The sequence below is a fragment of the Parasteatoda tepidariorum genome, chromosome 1, assembly GCF_982258835.1.
Source record: "Parasteatoda tepidariorum strain Cologne lab strain chromosome 1, Ptep-v5.0, whole genome shotgun sequence".
Lineage (NCBI taxonomy): Eukaryota > Metazoa > Arthropoda > Arachnida > Araneae > Theridiidae > Parasteatoda > Parasteatoda tepidariorum.
Genome location: NC_141755.1, coordinates 134375434 through 134393291, shown reverse-complemented (window position 1 = coordinate 134393291; position 17858 = coordinate 134375434). Strand labels below are relative to the sequence as shown.

The 17858-nt window shown below is 27.3% G+C and overlaps 1 protein-coding gene across 10 annotated transcripts in view; it reads right to left on the bottom strand.

Annotated features, from left to right (window-relative positions):
* LOC147817014 (coatomer subunit gamma-2-like) overlaps nt 1–17852 on the bottom strand; it is a 112905-nt gene extending 95053 nt beyond the window's left edge. For 6 of the 10 annotated variants that reach the window (XM_087153709.1, XM_087153696.1, XM_087153716.1 and 3 more), the window contains exons 1-2: nt 17483–17847; nt 9165–9410 (exon numbers count right to left, since the gene is read on the bottom strand). The gene's annotated coding sequence lies outside the window, so the exon portion shown is untranslated. Of the gene's footprint in view, nt 1–9164; nt 9411–16504; nt 17007–17482 lie in introns of those variants that run through there. The other 4 variants (XM_087153728.1, XM_087153739.1, XM_087153705.1 and 1 more) reach the window with 4 other exon arrangements.
* Between the last annotated feature and the right edge of the window lie 6 nt (nt 17853–17858).

Genomic DNA, 17858 nt, shown 5'->3' with positions numbered 1-17858 from the left:
TTAGCATTTTATTTTTAACTCTTTTCTCTCTAATCTTGTCAAACGTATAAACCGAATCCTGCCCTTAGCGTCTTCTTAAAACACAGTAAAAAAGTGAAAAAAAATTCATTATTCGAACTTATTTTGCGTAAACAAAATAGTTCTACTAACGAGAACGTATTAATATAAATATTTATATTTGGCTTTGTAATCATGAAAGTTGTAACATTTGTTTTAACGTTAAAGTGAAAGATACAAATAAATTTACTACCACTTTTTTAAATTCGGTATTTTTCATACGTTAGTTTCTTTTTGTGGGCAAACTTAAGAAAGGAAAGGCGAAGTTAAAAGGAAAACATTCAGGCATTCTTAGTTTTTATACAGTTTCTATATTGTAAAAAAAATTGCAATTGTGATTTTAGAAGTAAAAATATTAAATTTAGAAGTAGAGACAATTTATAAGAATCTCTTCGTTTGAGAGCCCTGTCAAACATTGAGACTAAACATCTTTCGAGTTTACGAATGCTTTATTTTTATTATTTTTTTTAGTATGCCTTTTCTTAAGTCAGCTAAGCACTTTTAAGATTTAAGAAATAAACAGAGTGGTTTTAAAGATGACCTGTTTCCGAAATAAACCATTTAATATATTTCAAGAGCTTGAAAAAGAGTGTGTTTTAAAAGTTTTTATTTATAATTAAATAATTATTTTATTTCACATTTTTTATTTTATTTTCCCCTTCATATCTTATCGCTATAGTCTCATTTGCTTTGTCAAAATGAAGGTAAAACCTTTCCTGTTTCTCGCCGAGGAGACGGTATATGGGTGATTCTCACGAAATATGACAATTCACTGTCCCTTGCTCCAAGATCTAATACTATAATACTAAAAGAACTTTTTTTAAAGAAATTTATAAATAGCATTTCTGTTAGCATTTTAAAATGACTTTGCAATAGCATTGACTGTTTGGTATAGTTAAAAAATTTATTTGAACTTCAAAATGTCTTTTTCCTGGTATGTCCCAAACAATGTTTCCTGTAATAACTCAAAGCTTCCCATAAATTTTTCAATATCTATTTTTTTTCCATCTCAACCAGTGTAGGCATTTCTAGAATATACGCATAGGGTATTATTTACAAAAACTTATTTTAAAATATTTTTTTTCTGTCAATAATTTGCTTGTTCCAAGAAAATTTCATTTTCCTGGCTACTTTTATTTAGTGGTTATAACCAAAAGAGATAGAGCCAGCAATTAATATCTTATGTTAATAGATTGATTAGATGCCCTCCTATATGAACAAGTCTTGTTGCATGAATAAAGAGTCAATTTTCTGGTTCAAAATATATTTCTAAACGTTTTTCAAGGTGAGTAGGTTTTTGTGTTGTCATTTTTCTGACTTCGTGAAATAATTAATAACATAAACTACATAGATTTATCTGAGTTATTTTAAGAAACCCTGTTGTTTTCTGCAGCATATAAACGTCTTAGGCCAAAATATTAAATTAAAGTTATATGCTATAAAATGGCGAATTTGTCATTATCCTGGCTTATGGATGCCAGAGCATTGAAGTGTTACCAGATTTTTTTTCAACTGCTAATACTGAAAGGAGGGAAGGCAAATATTAATCTAATACCAAGTTTATGAATGATTGTAATATGCTTGAGTGTAATCAAAGTTATTTATTTATCTAATGATTGATTATTATACACAATTTTATTCTGTACATGTCCGCAACAAAAAAATTTCCGATTCTTCCTACAGTGGATAAAAAGAATTAATTTAGGCAATTTATGGTTCATCTAACATAAAAGCCTAAGTTGACTTACTTACTATTAACTTAATATAACTGTTTTTTAAACTTCTAAGCTAATAAGTCATTTTCCTAACATTCAAGATTTGGTGAATTTCTATTTTATTTTTTTTCTCGAAGAAATGTCAACAAACTACACTGCTGCCTGTAAGATATTAATAAGTGTAACTAAAGAATTATACACAAAAAATTTTAGATTATTTTGAAGACTTTAAATTTGAAGAAATTTTTTGGTCCGAATTGTCGTGTTTAGAAAGAATCACCCATATATACCTTCGTATATAGTAACACAAAAATGTACATACCTTTATTATCCGGTAAATATACCTTTATTATACGTTATATACCTTTATTATACGTTATATACCTTTAGATATGGATAAATACTGTTTATATTGTATTAATACTAAGAGGATGTTCTCTTCAGTACGCATAAAATTTAGCTTCTTTTTAAAAAGTAAGAAAGGCAGTGACATAATTTCGATTGAATTAGAACTATATGTTTTATTCTAAGGAATATGAGTTTCTTACTAATTATTAGGAATAATTTTCTGAAAGAATAAGAGTGATTTTTTATCCCTTCGAGTTCGTTAAAAAACAAATATGAAGTAGTATTTACAATAATTTTATTTTTTCAAAATAATTATAAATTAAATGTGTCTTAAGCGGATATCCACACGAGAGAAAAATAAGTGCAACTCTAAAGGCAATTTCGCAGTTCGGTTGCTTAATTGCCAAAATGGTTGCTCGGAAACCATTTTTTATTGCTTATCTTAACTTTTAAATGAGATTTTATTTTTTTCATGTGATACTATTATGTCATTCTTTTTCAATTTCTTTTTTTAAGAAGAGGAAATCGCTGTAGAATATTGATTGGTTTCCTTTTGTGCATCTTAAAGTCTTTTCTTAGCTACAAATAACACTTTACTTCAACATTAGTGGAGCAGCATAGTATAAGAAGGATTTCCAGCTCATTATATGAAAATGATATTAAGATGTAAATAAATTCCATGTTGCATCTCTAAAGAAGGGGTTAAAGGGGGATGGAATTAAATACTGTTTTTACGTTGAATCGAGTGACTAATATTATAAAAGCTTTTTATGTTTCACGTATAAAAGTAAAGTTTATTTATACGTATCTAGCATTGCAAGCTAGGCAAGTGAGATATCGTAAATGCCAAATCGAATAAAACCAAGCTCTCTGATTTAATACTTTAGCAATTCAAAAATTTATAAAAGTTTCCTGTGTAGAAAGAACAATTTTTTTACTTTGACTTATACCACTTTATGCAGCGGACATTGCTATCTAGACAAGTGAGGCTTTTCTTCCTATTTAATTTTTCTTGGTTAATACCGTAAAATAGTCCTTTGAAGTAATTGTTTAGAAGAAATGAGGATATAATGTATGAAATATACAAATTTTGACTTACTTTTTAGTCATAAAATATTTAAAACATCAGAACCATTAGATCTATCAAATCTTTTCAATTTTTTTTAAAATTTAGCCTAAAAAATACAAATAAATAATGTCTAACTTGTCTATACAATAATGTCTCAGAATTTTATTGTCATAAAATGCTTTTGCATTGCATTAACTGCAAATATTATCATGAATATCACTTTCATGAAATACCAATTTTTTTCAAAATTGTTTTAAAAAATACAATAGGATTTTCAATCTCATTCTTACAATTTATTATTGTATAATTTCAAATATTCATTATTTATCTATGACAATTTAATTAAAATTTGCAGGATTTATTTTAGGAAAAATTTGTTGTATGTTAATTTACACACAAAATAAATTCAAATTTATTAATAACTAGAAAAATAAACAATATTTTATTAATAGCATACTTTTTATGCACCCTGTTATTTTTGTTATAGGCTCTTTAAACGTATTTTGCATTTTAAATTAGACAAGAATCAATGAAAAAATGGTCAATACTTAGAACTTTATTCATTTTCATTTTTAATTTTTTTTTCAATTTCAATCATAAAAACAATATTACAACTCTTTTCTTCTACACCAGACAAACCTTACATGTTTCCACAAAATATCTGAAATAGAAGAAAGAAATTACTATCATGATAAAATTTTTCCCTCACATTATTAGAATGAGGGAGATTATAAATCAGTTATGCCTTCAGGTATCCCTCAGAAACTTATTTGAAGTTTGATAGATATTTTGATTATAGTTCAAAGATTTATTCTATACACGAACGAAAGAAGGGAGGTACATTAGGTTTTGTAGTTTTCATGTTTGGACTGAAATTTGTTTAAAAAAATAAATGCTATTTATAAATGAAGACTATTGAAAATGAAAGTATATTGAATAATTAATAAGGTAAACTTACATACTAACTGCCATTGTAGAAAAGTAAAGTATCCATAGTTAACTTTGAATAATAAGAAAGACACATTATTCAAATTTGTTTTATTAGTATGATGTAACAATTATTTATTCACTTTAAACTAATAACATTAAAATTTATTATAATTTTTTCCAATCAAAACTTTCGTTACTTTTGATAGAAATAACTTCTAAATTAATATAGAGGATGAAGTTTTCAGGCTTTTCACATTAAAATATTAGCCAAGCATCTTGTTAAACTTTGTTGCATTATTATTTTAACATATAAAACATAAGAGATTGCATTTTTTAATTTTAAATTTTAATCTTTATTCATGTTGATTAAAAAAACATGTTTCCTATTGCAAGAAAAAAAAAATTATTTTCCCTAAGAATTCTTTAATTTTTGAATAGCTTATTTTAATGCGAGTTAGAAAATTCTGAAAACATGTTCGGTAAATATTTAACTTGTCCCCCCAAGAAGTTACCCCATTTTACGGTAATTATTAGAAAGTTTTTTTTAAAGAAGGGTAGTTAATATACTACGAAAAAATAATTTTTAAAATTAAAAATTCCGCACATCAAACTGCTCTATATTCTACAATCATTTTCCTTTTTATTTTCTTATCTGCTTCTACATTCGTCCCCTCTCTGTTTTGGTGTATTTTGATTGAATAATAATAAACAAAATATTATGCTAAAGTTAACACACATTTATCTTTTCTGTAATGGCAGCAAGTATATAATTTTACCTTACAAATTTTTCAATCTACTTTCATTTTCAATATAACGAAAAATGTTTTGTAAATACAAAATTTTGTTGCATTATTGTAAATAAGGCCTGGATTTTGATGACATTTGCATTTTTTTGCATTTTTTGCATTTTTGGACATTTTTTGTCCTTTTTTTAGATTTATAGGGCATTTTTTTAAATTTTGGGGTGTATTTTGCATTTTGAAGCATTTTTTAAGCTTTTTGTTATTTTTCTACTATTTTTATTATTTTTTGGGGCATTTTTATTACATGAAGTACAAGATTTATCTCATAATTTGTCTTGATTCAGAAGATGCTACATCAATTAAGATAGCGCAAAACGTGTAGGCCTCTGATAAAATCGAAGGTAACTTATCATTTATCAAGTCTAAGTTTGCTATTGTGTCCTCGACAATTACAAGCTTGGTAAAACAAGAATTGGAGTTCTGCGATGCAATAAATTCTATTGACGTAGTGAGTCAATTGTTGCAAAAAGCAAGTGGAAAGATAGCACAAAGTGTAGCAGGTAAATTGAACAAAGTTTTGGAGAAGAACACTGGCTCCTAAACAATGAAGAAAATACCTAGGATATTAGCAGGTGAAGTAACATCTTTTCAAATTGAAGAAGAATTGTTAGTAAGTGAGACCGTCTTTTTCAAGTACGCACCAATAACATCAGTAGACGTTGAAAGAAGCTTCTCCAGGTATAAAAATTTACTTTCAGACAAGAGACGCTCGTTTACATTTCAAAAATCATTTAATAATCCAATGTAATTCTGATATTTAGCAGATTTATTAGATGGAAATTGTTATATTCATTAAAGTTTCTATACAAAATGAAAATGTCTCGGAGTCAATACATTTTCCTTTTTTCTTGTTATTTTAGGATATAAAACATATTTTTCAAACTTTAATGAACATAGAACAAGTAGTGCATTGCTTTATATTTTTTGGAATGACTCATAATATTAAAAAGTGAAAAATTGTTTTAGTTCAATATTTTTACTTTATTTAAGTCATGTCATAAGGCATTTTCGCGATGTTTGCATTTTTAGAGCAATTTTTAAGGGTATTTTTTGCACTTTTTAAGGGCATTAGTTGAGATTTTTTAGGTCATCGAAATCCGGGCTCTAATTATAAAGTATAAAATATAATAAAGATTGTATTTCTTTGTTTTTAAATTTTAATATTTCTTTTTGATTTTTATACCTGTTGAAAGTAAAAGCATGTGTTTGATTTTTGAAAAAGTTAATTTTTTTTTATTTGTGAAATAGTTCTTTTATTTTTTCCTACGAATTGCTTTAATTTTAGAAAAGCTTATTTTAAAACACGTTAGAAAACTAAGAAAACATGTGTGGCAAATATTTACCTTATCTCTCACAAAGTTACCCAATTTTTAAAAATACAAATTATCAATACTCCTATCTGTTTCTACATTCATCCGCTCTTTTGTTTGGTGTATGATGATTTGCATAATATTTAGTTCATTATTATTCAAAGTTAACTATTGATACTTTTTTATTTATACTTTACATTTATCTATTGATCCTTTACTTTTCTACAATGTAAGTAAGTATGTAAGTTTAAATTACTGATTTTTCAATATAGTTTAATTTTCAATAGTCTTCATTTATAAATACCATTTATTTTTTAAAAGAAATTTCAGTATAATCATAAAAACTATAAAACCAATTATACCTCCCATCTTTCATTAGTTGTATAGAATAATCTTAGAACAATAATCAAAATATCTATCAAACTTAAAATAAGTTTCTGAGGGATACCTGAAGGCTTAACTGATTTCAAATTAAAGGTATTTAATCTCTTTTAGTCTAATAATGTGTTGATAAAATTTTATCATGATAGTAATTTCTTTCTTTTATTTCAGATATTTTGAGGAACCCTGTAATTTTTGTCTGGTGTAAAAGAAAAGAGATGTTATATTGTTCTTAAGATTGAAATTAAAAAGCAATAATTCAAAATTGAAAATACACTTGTTAGTAAATGCTTTACTTTTTATGCTGATTCTTGTGTTATTTAAAATGTAAAATACGCTTAAAGCCTATAAGAAAAATAATAGGGTACATAAAACAATTTCTCCTACTACAACATATTTTTTTCTAGTTATTAATACATTTGAATTTATATAGTATGTATATGTTACAATAAATTTGTCCTAAATTATATCCTGTAATTTTTAATTAAATCATCTTATACCAATAATTAAATTCTTACAATAATAAGTAAATATGACATTGAATTCAGGAAAATCAATCCTCTTTTACTTAAAAAAATTTTTTGTTACATTTCACGCATTAAACCTTAATTTCTTCTCAAAAATTATTTCAAAGGACTATTTTACCAGATTAAGAGTAAAAAATTAAATTTGAAGTAATGCTTCACTTGTCTAGATAGCAGTGTCAGTTGCATAAAGTGCTGTAAGTCTAAGTCGAAAAATTGTACTTTCTGCACATAAAACCTTAATAAATTTTCGAACTGCTAAACTATTAAATCAGACAGCTTGGTCTTATTCTCATTCGATTTAGCGTAATGATATGCATAGGTAACGATATCTTACTTGCCTATTTAGCTATGTTAGATACGTTAATAGATATAAATAAAAAACTGTACATAAAACATAAATAACTTTTATAATATTGGTCACTTCATTCAATTTAAAGAAATCGTAAAAATACTAGATAGTATTTAAGACTATCCTATTTTTATAAATGCAACATGTTATCTTAATATCAATTCCATATTTATGAGCTAGAAATCATAATTCTTTTTATACTATGGTGCTCCACTAACGCGGAAGTGAAGTTTTCAAAATTTCTATTTGCATCTGAATAAAGAAGTTATAAAATGCAAAAAATTAAACGTGTATCAATTCAGCGTCTTTCCACAAACTGTTTTTAAAGCTTTTAAAATATATTAAGTGGATTATTTCAAAAACAGGTTGGTAATTTAAAGCATTCAGTTTATTTATAAAATCTTAAAAGTGCTTAGCTGACATACGAACATACACACTAAAAGAAATAAAGCGTTCGTAAACTCAAAAGATGTTAAGGCTCAATATTGGACAGGACTCGATATTGGACATTAACAAATAAAGTCGACACTGCTTCTAAATGTAATATTTTTACTTCTAAAATTACAATTACCATTTTTTTTATTTCATGTAGTTTGGAAGCTGTATGAAATCCAAGCAGGCCTGAATGTTTTCCTTTTAATTTTATGTGTTATTGAGACATAAAGTGGATGTTACGAAAGTTTCCAGGTCTTCCGAACCCCAGCCAAATTGCTTAAAGTCGTTGCAAAATCTAGATCATAAACGATGTTTCTTGCTTTTTAAAATTTATCATCAGATCTTTCAGACCTCCACAGTAGTTTAGGAAGTCTCTTCATGTAAAAAGAAATCTGATAAGTACGACAAGAAATTTATGTAAATTCAGACGGTTACAAACTTAAAAAAACTTCAAGTCGTACTTTGATCAACAGTTTACTATCCTCGTTTTTTGGCAGAACTTTCGAAATCCTGAGTTACTCATTCTCAGTGAGAAGTTTCCCAAAAAAGTAAAAATTTTAAGTTTGCCCATATGAAGTAACAAACTTATGAAAAATAATGAATTTAAAAAAAGTGGTAGTAAATTTATTTATACCGTTCACTTTAACGTTAAAATAAATGTTACAACTTTCATGATTACATAGCCAAATATAATTATTTACATTGTTAATACAGGATGCGCAGCCAAATTTTTCAACAAAAAATAAGCACTTTTAAGCACTCAAAAAGTATTTTTTTTAACACTTTAAAGAAATAACATCATTAGGATATGCTCTCAAATAATTTTTCTCCTTCATATTGTTGAAAATTTTTTAATATATATTTATTTTAACAAATTATATATTATATATTTATTTTAACAACTGCGAAATAATTTTAAAAGTTACATGATCACGATAAAATAACTAGTTTCTGGCAAGGAATTCTTTTCTTGATTACATTGGCCACCATAAAAACAATTTATGCGCAATTTTAAATATAGTCAGTATTGAGAGGATTATTCTATTTTTTAATTTAATAATTATTTTACACAATTATGTAAAAAAATAATTATTCAAAATTAGAATTTATTATTTACTATTAAGAAGGTTATCAATTGTATTTTCTTAGATTTAAATAAAAGTTATTTAAGCACAGTCTTACCAGCAAATAAGGAAAAAAAATTTATAATGTAATAATGATAAAAAGAAAGGTCACGTACCTTCCATTCTCTGAAGCGAATCAGGGTATCCAGTCATTGATTGGATCTAATTCTCCAGATAAATTACCAACAGAACGTCCATCAGCAGTCAGTCGGGCTTCAAACCAAGCTGCAGGTCTTCTTGTTTGGCAAAATATAATGGCCTGACCGATTGATATGGAACCACAGATATTAGACAATTCTAGATATTTGCCTTCGATGGTGTGACACATAACTGCGTGACATTTTCTGGCCTCCATTGTTCAGCTGCAACATTATGAGTTCAGTTATAATCATTTCTGCAAAACACATCAGGTGAGTAAGTGGTGGAGAACAACATCATTTGACAACTATTGGACACCCTGCGGTGATTACGCAAACATTGATCATGATGCCCCTAAGTCGAAATTATGACATCAGCTTCATCCAAAACAAAAATTCTCAGCTTATAGAAATCGAAGTATCGCTCTCATCTAGTCCAATGGAACACTTTTCCAGGCGTTCCGGTCACAAAATTCTCTTTTATTGTGGAACCTCTTGTCAAGCTCTCGCCTCTAACAGCCCTTTGGAGTTCAATCCCTTCGATAAATTGCGCCATTTTTTGCCACCTCGCCAATCTACAGAGCAAACTCATATGTAGGTGATGCAAGCCCTGATCTGCTCTTACTTAACTTGACAAAAGAGCCGCGATGGTTCAGGGGATAAAGCTTTCGCCTTCCACTGAGGTTAATCGGGCTTGAATTCCGGCGATTGCTTGTTGATACGAATTCCGCATCTGGCTTGCATCGACCACAGTGCTGACGTGAAATATACTCAGTGGTAGACGGATCATGGGTTAGAGTCCCCTTGCCGTCAAGCTAACCATGGCATGGTCTTCCCCTCCATGTCAGGCAAATTCATGCGACTTTGTGATCATTTTTATGCATATGAATATTCAGTTAAATTTTTAGTATCAATACAAATGAGTTTTGAATATTTTTTTTCCTGCTGTTTTCTTGGCAGTTACTACTTTGTATTTCCACTTCGTTACTTTTAATACTTTTAATTTTCGATACTTTTAATTTCGATACTTTTAGCACAATATTATCATGGACGAAGCGAGCATTTAGACCACAACTTTTCGACGTGCTTCATTCGTGCCGATAATATAATTGCTAACTATCTTTCAAAGGTTATTTCATAAATTATTGATAAACAATTCTGCATGGTTTTAAAAGTTCCGATATTTTAAATACGCTATTATTACGGCCCTCGAATTTTGAATCGCGGATTTAAATAATCACTGTTTGATAGGTTTTATTTGTGTTGATTTTATCGTAAATGCCAGTGATATTTTAATCGTCTCGTCTTTTCGGCAGTTGTACGCTTTTTTATGTGGTTTAAAAATTTCTTATATTTTAATACTATATTATTTCCAGGTTAGGGATTTCTATAATTGTTTAACAATAACTAATAAATAATTCAAAAGTAAAATTTTTAAGGTTTAATTATTTCTCTTAAATTACTATTTTTATATTATTTATTTTAATTTTAAATATAATTTTAAACTCTTAATTTTTTTTGTGTTTTGATTTGGGTTGTCCTAAAAAAGTTCCTAAAAAAGTTTATATCTAAATAATTGTGTACTTGTATTATTTTCAGTTTTCTAAACATTTTGTTTGGGGGGTCTAGGTTGGTTGTAATTTCATCAAAAACGCTTTATTGTACAATTTATTTTTCAACTTGTTACAAATTACCTAAAATTGTACTCAGGATTCAGAGTTTATTTTTTCAGGACTTTAACATAAGCACAGACATTACTTAAATACAAACATTCTTGTGATATATCAAAAAGAACTTTTATAATTAAATTTTTCTTAGACTTAAATTTTTAAAATACAATAAATTTTAAAAATTAAATTTTAAAAAAAATAAAAGAGATACTGTGACATATTGCGCGTACTATAAAAGTCATAAAAATTATGCTAATGAATTGAAATAACTTTCAAACGAGAGTAAAATATCTTTCAAAAACCATACTAGCTAAAAAAAAATTGAAAAATGAGAAATGTCTTTAAATAAGAAAAAAAAATATCTTTAAAGCACCATGCTATACTGAATCTAATTACTAAGTTTTAACTTAATTGATTTATTAGAAGTCGAGAAATCTTGTGGTCGGAATAAAAAATCTCGAATTGTGAAAACCCGATTTAAAAGACAGAACTTTAGATAAATACTTTTGAACAAAATAAGCGAGTATACAAATGATTCTTCATTTTAGAAAACTAGTGGTATTTATTGCTTTCATGAATGGGTATCGGAATTTTTACTGACATTTTGGAAGTTATTATCTAATACTTGGTATCCAGTTACTCTGAATTAAACAGATCATAAAAAAAATTCTTTAAAAAAAATCGAATTATTAAATATTAAGGAATTGAATTATTAACTATGAATTAAGGAAAAACTCCCTAGTCCTAGGTGATTTTCTTACAGATAGAATTATCTGAGAAATAAAAAAACTAATATTGTTCAACAATAACATGCGAACTTATTTTTCGCACAATTATAGCATTATTAAGTAAAAATTAAGCAAAATTTGGAGGGGGCAAAGTGATAATATATGTATTTAAATCAAGTTTATTCTTTTAATACTCTATGCTATAATTAAACTTAACTTAAATACTGCAAACTATAACTTAAGTAATCTACACTGTAACTAAAAATACACTTTAAATGCACACTATTTTCTGTTCAGGTATTAAAACAGCCTTTAACTTAATTTCTTTTTTAATTTTATAAACTATATCATTGATGTTACAATAAAAATTCACTAATTTGTAAAAAGTATTTAAAGTTAAAAGTTTTTAAGTCTATGTAATGAATGACGCCAGACCCTATCATTTTATAATTAGGTACGTAAAAAATTAAATCTGTATTAAAAATATCTACTATAAATAACTTTAGAGTATTATCTAAATTGGTTTTCGATAATTCTGATAATTTATTTATCAGATTCTGTGATGAAAATTAAAATGCTATGGTAATTGTGAAAACTAAGAGTGATTTAGAGCGTTATATAATAATATATAATTTGATTATGACATTTATTTAAAAAAGTTATTTAATTGTAAAATTAAGTTTGATTATACGCCTTAATGTAAAACATTGAAAGAAACTACAGTTGTTATAATTTGTGACAGGGTCGTTATGTCGTAAAAAAAACGTTGTTAAAGCAAGTTTAAAATAAAAAATAAAAATGTGTTTTAAACATACTTAAAAAAATTAAAATTTAAAAAAGAAATTTTTTTTTTAAAGGAAAATTCCAGAAACTAATGGGAAAATGTTTAGTTCAAATAAAAAGGTTTAAGCTAAAAATAACATGAAATGCAGTATAAGAACAAATGCTCTCAACATTTGGTTTTGTACATTGTAAAATAAGGAATTGTTTGAGTGTTGCCAAGATTGCAAAGCTTGTAACAATATTGGAAGCTCTAAATAAATACATTTTTATATTTTGAAAGCAAATGTGACTTTACATAGGGTTCTTTTAGATTAAAAAAAAAATAAGTATATATATGAAAAAACATGTTAAATTCTAATATAAATGGAAAAAATCTCTTTAAACAAAAAAAGTATGTTTTAAACAAAAAAAAACATGTTTCAAACAAAACAAAAAATATGCTTCGAAACAAAGAGAAACTTTACTTTAAGAAACAGATTGAAGAATTCTTTTATCTAACTAGATAGCAATCATAAACTGTTTAAAATTTTAATTTAATACTTGATATTTCCTTATTGGATCTTCCACTTGGATTAGAAGAAACCTTTTTTTTTTTCAAGGTAATTTCTTCCACTGTTAACGAAATTTCCCACCCTTGATTATTATGGCATACGAATTTTAAATCGCGGATTTAAATTATCACTTTTGAACGCTCATTGTGCGCGTCGATTTTATCGTAAATCTAAGAGGATTTTCCATCGTGTTTCCCTGTAGATATTGCTAGTTTAATCACGTGGTTTCGAAAATCCTAATAATTTTACGTAATACTATTACAACTCGCAAAATTAGATTCTGTTTCAAATTTTTTTTCTTTTGTAGCTTAGAAATTGCTTTAAAAATATTTAAGCTACGTAAAATCTCTTGTAATTTACTTAATAAAAATATCTGATAATTGAAGTATATTTTTCACTAAATATCGGAAATTTATTTCTCAGTACACTGATTTTGTTTCAAAATTAATAATTTTAAGTCCTGAAACCACCCCTAGGTAAATTTAAGTATTTTGCTTCACTTATGCTAAAATATTCATTTTAAATTGAATTTTATAAACAGTAAATATTTTAATTGTTAAACATTTATATTGAACTTATTTATTATGTAAAATAAAGAAAAACATCCACTGAATTTAGTTATTTCGATTAATCTGTACTTTTTTAATAAAATAATATTTTGAGTGATTAGTTTTGAATTCTTTAATTTTAAATGAAATCTTGCACTTAAAAGTATTTAATTTTAAGCAAATATAATTCTAAGATAACTGTTAAAAAGAATTCAGTGCTTGGAGCACTAATTCTATATAAAAATTACTATGATTATTATTAGGATTACCTTTTATTGGTCAATCTGCTGTGGTTTTATTGCTTTTTATTGGTCCATCTGTTGTGCAAGTGACCGTTCAAGCAAAAAGATAATGCACCACAACTATAAACTAATTAAGATAAGAACACAAAAAGATTAACAGTTAAAACTTGTATTCTATTAATTTTTTATTTTATTATTAAAGAACTTCTTGAAATTCTCCATTTTCTATCATAATCATTAAATAAATAATTTAACCTTTAATTTAAATAGGCAACTTTTGGGGTCAGTTTATAAATACGGAGAATATTTAAACACTTAACGAATAGTATTAGAACTTTTTTTTTATAAAATAATACTAAAAGCATGCATGCTTCGCCTACAAATCCCCAAAAGTGCAAACGCAGTTCCTTTAAGATAGTTTTGCTCATATTTTGCTACTTAGTCTTGTTACCTTAATATCTTTAACAGATTATCTGAACTAAATAATAAAATTAGAAGTTACGCCTTACGCTCGATATCGCTCGCCAATCCTTGAAACTGCTTTTGCAGTTTTTAACGGATTACTCCAAACTTTTAACTAGCATCACTCGCTTATTGGATCACCCTATACACACAAAAATTAAAGATTGGATCAATATATATGTATACTGATTTAGTTCTAATCTAGCTATGTGTATATATATACATAGACTAAAATGATTTAGGGTGCTTAGCCAAATCTTTCAACAAAAAATAAGCACTTTTTTAATACATTTTAAGCACTCAAAAAATATTTTTTAGCATTATATACAATACCAAAATGCAAAATAATTTTCAAAGACTTTATATGATCATGATAAAATAACTAATTTCTGAGAAAGAACTCCTCTTGATTATATTAGGTGCTCTAAAATGATCAAGAGATTTTTCGGTTCAATATCAGAGGGTAGAAAGTGAAGTCGGAAATGGAGAATGTCTTGCAAAATGTAGCTGAGTTGCATATGAGAGTTTCTCACCGAACGCAGCTCAGTAGACGCACATGCGGATTTGTAAGTATTACATCAAACATGCAAAATGATTTGCGCTTTCATACGCTAGGGACCGACAGTACGCCGAAATGGACTGTGGTTGAATGAATTTGAAATCTATGCTTTTGCATCATTAATCAAAAGTTTTCAAAATCGAAATGGTAAAGAAAAATATCGCTTTTCCGAAGAGGGAAAATTAAGCCTTTTTTAATAACACCCTATAATAAAGCACCTATAAAGGCTTTTAAAGAATTGAAATCGTAAAATAACCTCTAAGCATTTTTAAAGACACTACGCACCATTTAATATATTGTCGTTGATAGAACTACTTTGTGCAAAATAAATCTGAATAATTAAAAAAAAAATTCCCTTTTTTACAGTCCTTTAAGAAGACGCTAGGGCAGGAATGGGTTGACAAAATTAAGAGATAAATGAATTAAAATAAAAAGTTAAGATTCTGTTGGCTGATTTTCTGAAAATAGTTTAAACATTTATTTTTTGAATGTAATACTACAGTTCTAATCATAAATACCTATATTCATTAATACATTGTGGTGCGTAAGCCTGTTTCATGTATTTTATATAAATGCTGATAACGAAATAATTGTGTTTTGAATCATTTATATTTTCGGGAGAGAAAAGAAAGTTTCATAAGATTGTAATGTATGAACTAAAACTAATTGAACATATCTGGATTAGCTGCAATTGCGCAATCTCGTTTGGTAATTAATATATAAATTAATGCATTATCCGGATTTTATTGATATTTTAATGGGGATTCTGGTCCTGTTTTCGTAATGGCAAGTTTTTTGTATTTCTTTATATTTTATTTCGTATTGATTTTTTTCTTTTCAGGCTTAATTTTTATTTATATGAATAGCAAGATTATGAATTTCTTCTAAAGATATGCATGTCCCGTCAAGTGGGTTAACCCACATTAACCCACATGACCCGTCAAGTGGGTTAACATGGGGTCATGCAGATAGACTTGATCAAGGGTCTACTGTGGTTAATAAGCTATACCTGATTAATTGTTTTGTTTTGATTAACACTTAGAAAATTTAAAAATTATATGAACAAAATCATTCCATTTTCATTGCGTTGTGATTTCAATTTTTGATTGCTTTTTCTTATTTTGTTTATCCATTATGGGGCCCTCTGTTCACAGTCAGTATTTTGGTTTAACCGCTGACTACAGAAGGGCTGCAATTCGTTAGCAGACAGTGTGCCCCCTGATTAAGTGCTGTTTTTGCTAACATGCATATCTTTAGAAATTCTTCGTTTTTTTGTTGCTGATTTGAGTTTCTAATTTTCTAAATTGTTTAATTAAGACAAACTTGGTTTTAGCTCATGCAAATATTCAATTCTTTGTCAGAGCAATCAATTATACAATCTTTAACCGGATTGATATAGAAAGATCATAAAATCGTGAATCAATTTAAATCTGTCAGATACAAGTCGATGATTACATAATTTTATGCTAATTTAAACACATATTTTTAGTTTTAACGTTCCTGAAATAACTAAATAAAAATTTAATAACTTTACATTATATTATACACAACACTTTAAAAAGCATAATATTTCTATTGGAATTCAACGTCCGCAATATAATATAAATAAAACAATCCATTGTTGTTTAAAACAATTGAATTTCTTCAAATCAAAACTATTGATATAGACATTTACAATTATTAACTTAAACAGTTATAAAATAATAAAAAAATTATTAGATATATAAACAATTATAAAAATCTACGATAATTGTAACAACGAAAAGGGAAACTTACTTGGTACATCGGCCAGTTTTATCTAAAATGTAACGCAAAACTTGCACATAGAGATACGAAGAGACGTAAACAATACCTGAGATTTAGCATCTTTTTTAAATCACTTATTATTATCATAAACCACTTAATCAGCAAGTGAAATTACTGAGATTTAAGCCATAAACTATCGAAGCTCTTAAAATTCAACTTTACTTCACAAGACGAAAGAGAATACTGCTTTTTGGTTTTCTAGGGTTGTCATAATCTTATATTATTACCCCCTAATCACAGTTATTTTGAATTTTTTCGTACTAAAGTAGCCAATTCAAAATTCGCCAAATAAAATGTTTGAACTAAATGTTATATCGAATTTTTACATCTACATTTTCTTGAAATATATTAAAATTAGTTGCGAAGCACTTTACCATTTTGAAAAATGCTGGCAGAAATCAGAACTAGATATGTTTTATTCTGCATTTATATCCTATAGTTGAAAACGTAACGCATTTTTTAAAAACAGATGATTTTATATAGGTCAAGATTTTTCGAAAAACTATTCGTTTTTTCAAAATTTCAAAACCTTCTTATTGAATAAAATATAATCTGTTCAAATTAATTTTGAAGTTATTCTTTTAGTCCAAGTTCTTTTAATTTACTCACAGCTTCATCAGAATTACAGAAACTCTATCTCTTTAATCGAATTTTCTTTTTAATAATTTTGATATTTTAGTGCTAGAAGGCGTTATATCGGTTAAACTTGAGTATGAAGCTGAGAGAAATTCTTTAAATCAGATTTCCATTTAAAATATTTAATATATACAATACATCAAAAAAGAGTAGTGGTGGCTCAGATGATAGAACGCTCGCCTCCAAACGAGGTGAACCGGGTTCGAATCCCAGAAGAGGCTGAAACTAATTCTGTATCCGCCTGACACCGATCACAGTGCTGACGTAAAATATTGTCAGTAGTAAACGAATCATGGGTTAGAGACAACTTACCATCAAGCTAACAGTGAGAAATTTCCTTGGTTTACATTAACATGGAGTCAGTTCCATCAAAAAGCGTTCCACGAAAGAAAATTCCTTCTAAATCTTATTCCAGGAGTTTTTCTGTCTTCTGGAATGGATTCAAACTTAAGAGGCTACGGAGTTGATAATTAGAAGTCGTGAATCCAAAAAATTGGGTTTGCTGTTCAACGACGGTTATGAAATAAAATACATCAGTAAAAAACCGTTTCTTTTTCAGGGAATATAGTTCTTGGCTTCCACTGAGGTAACCCAGGTTCCAATCTCAGAGATAGCTGGTCAATACGAATTTTGCACCAGGCTTGCACCGATCACAATTCTGACGTAAGACATTGTTAGTGATTCACGG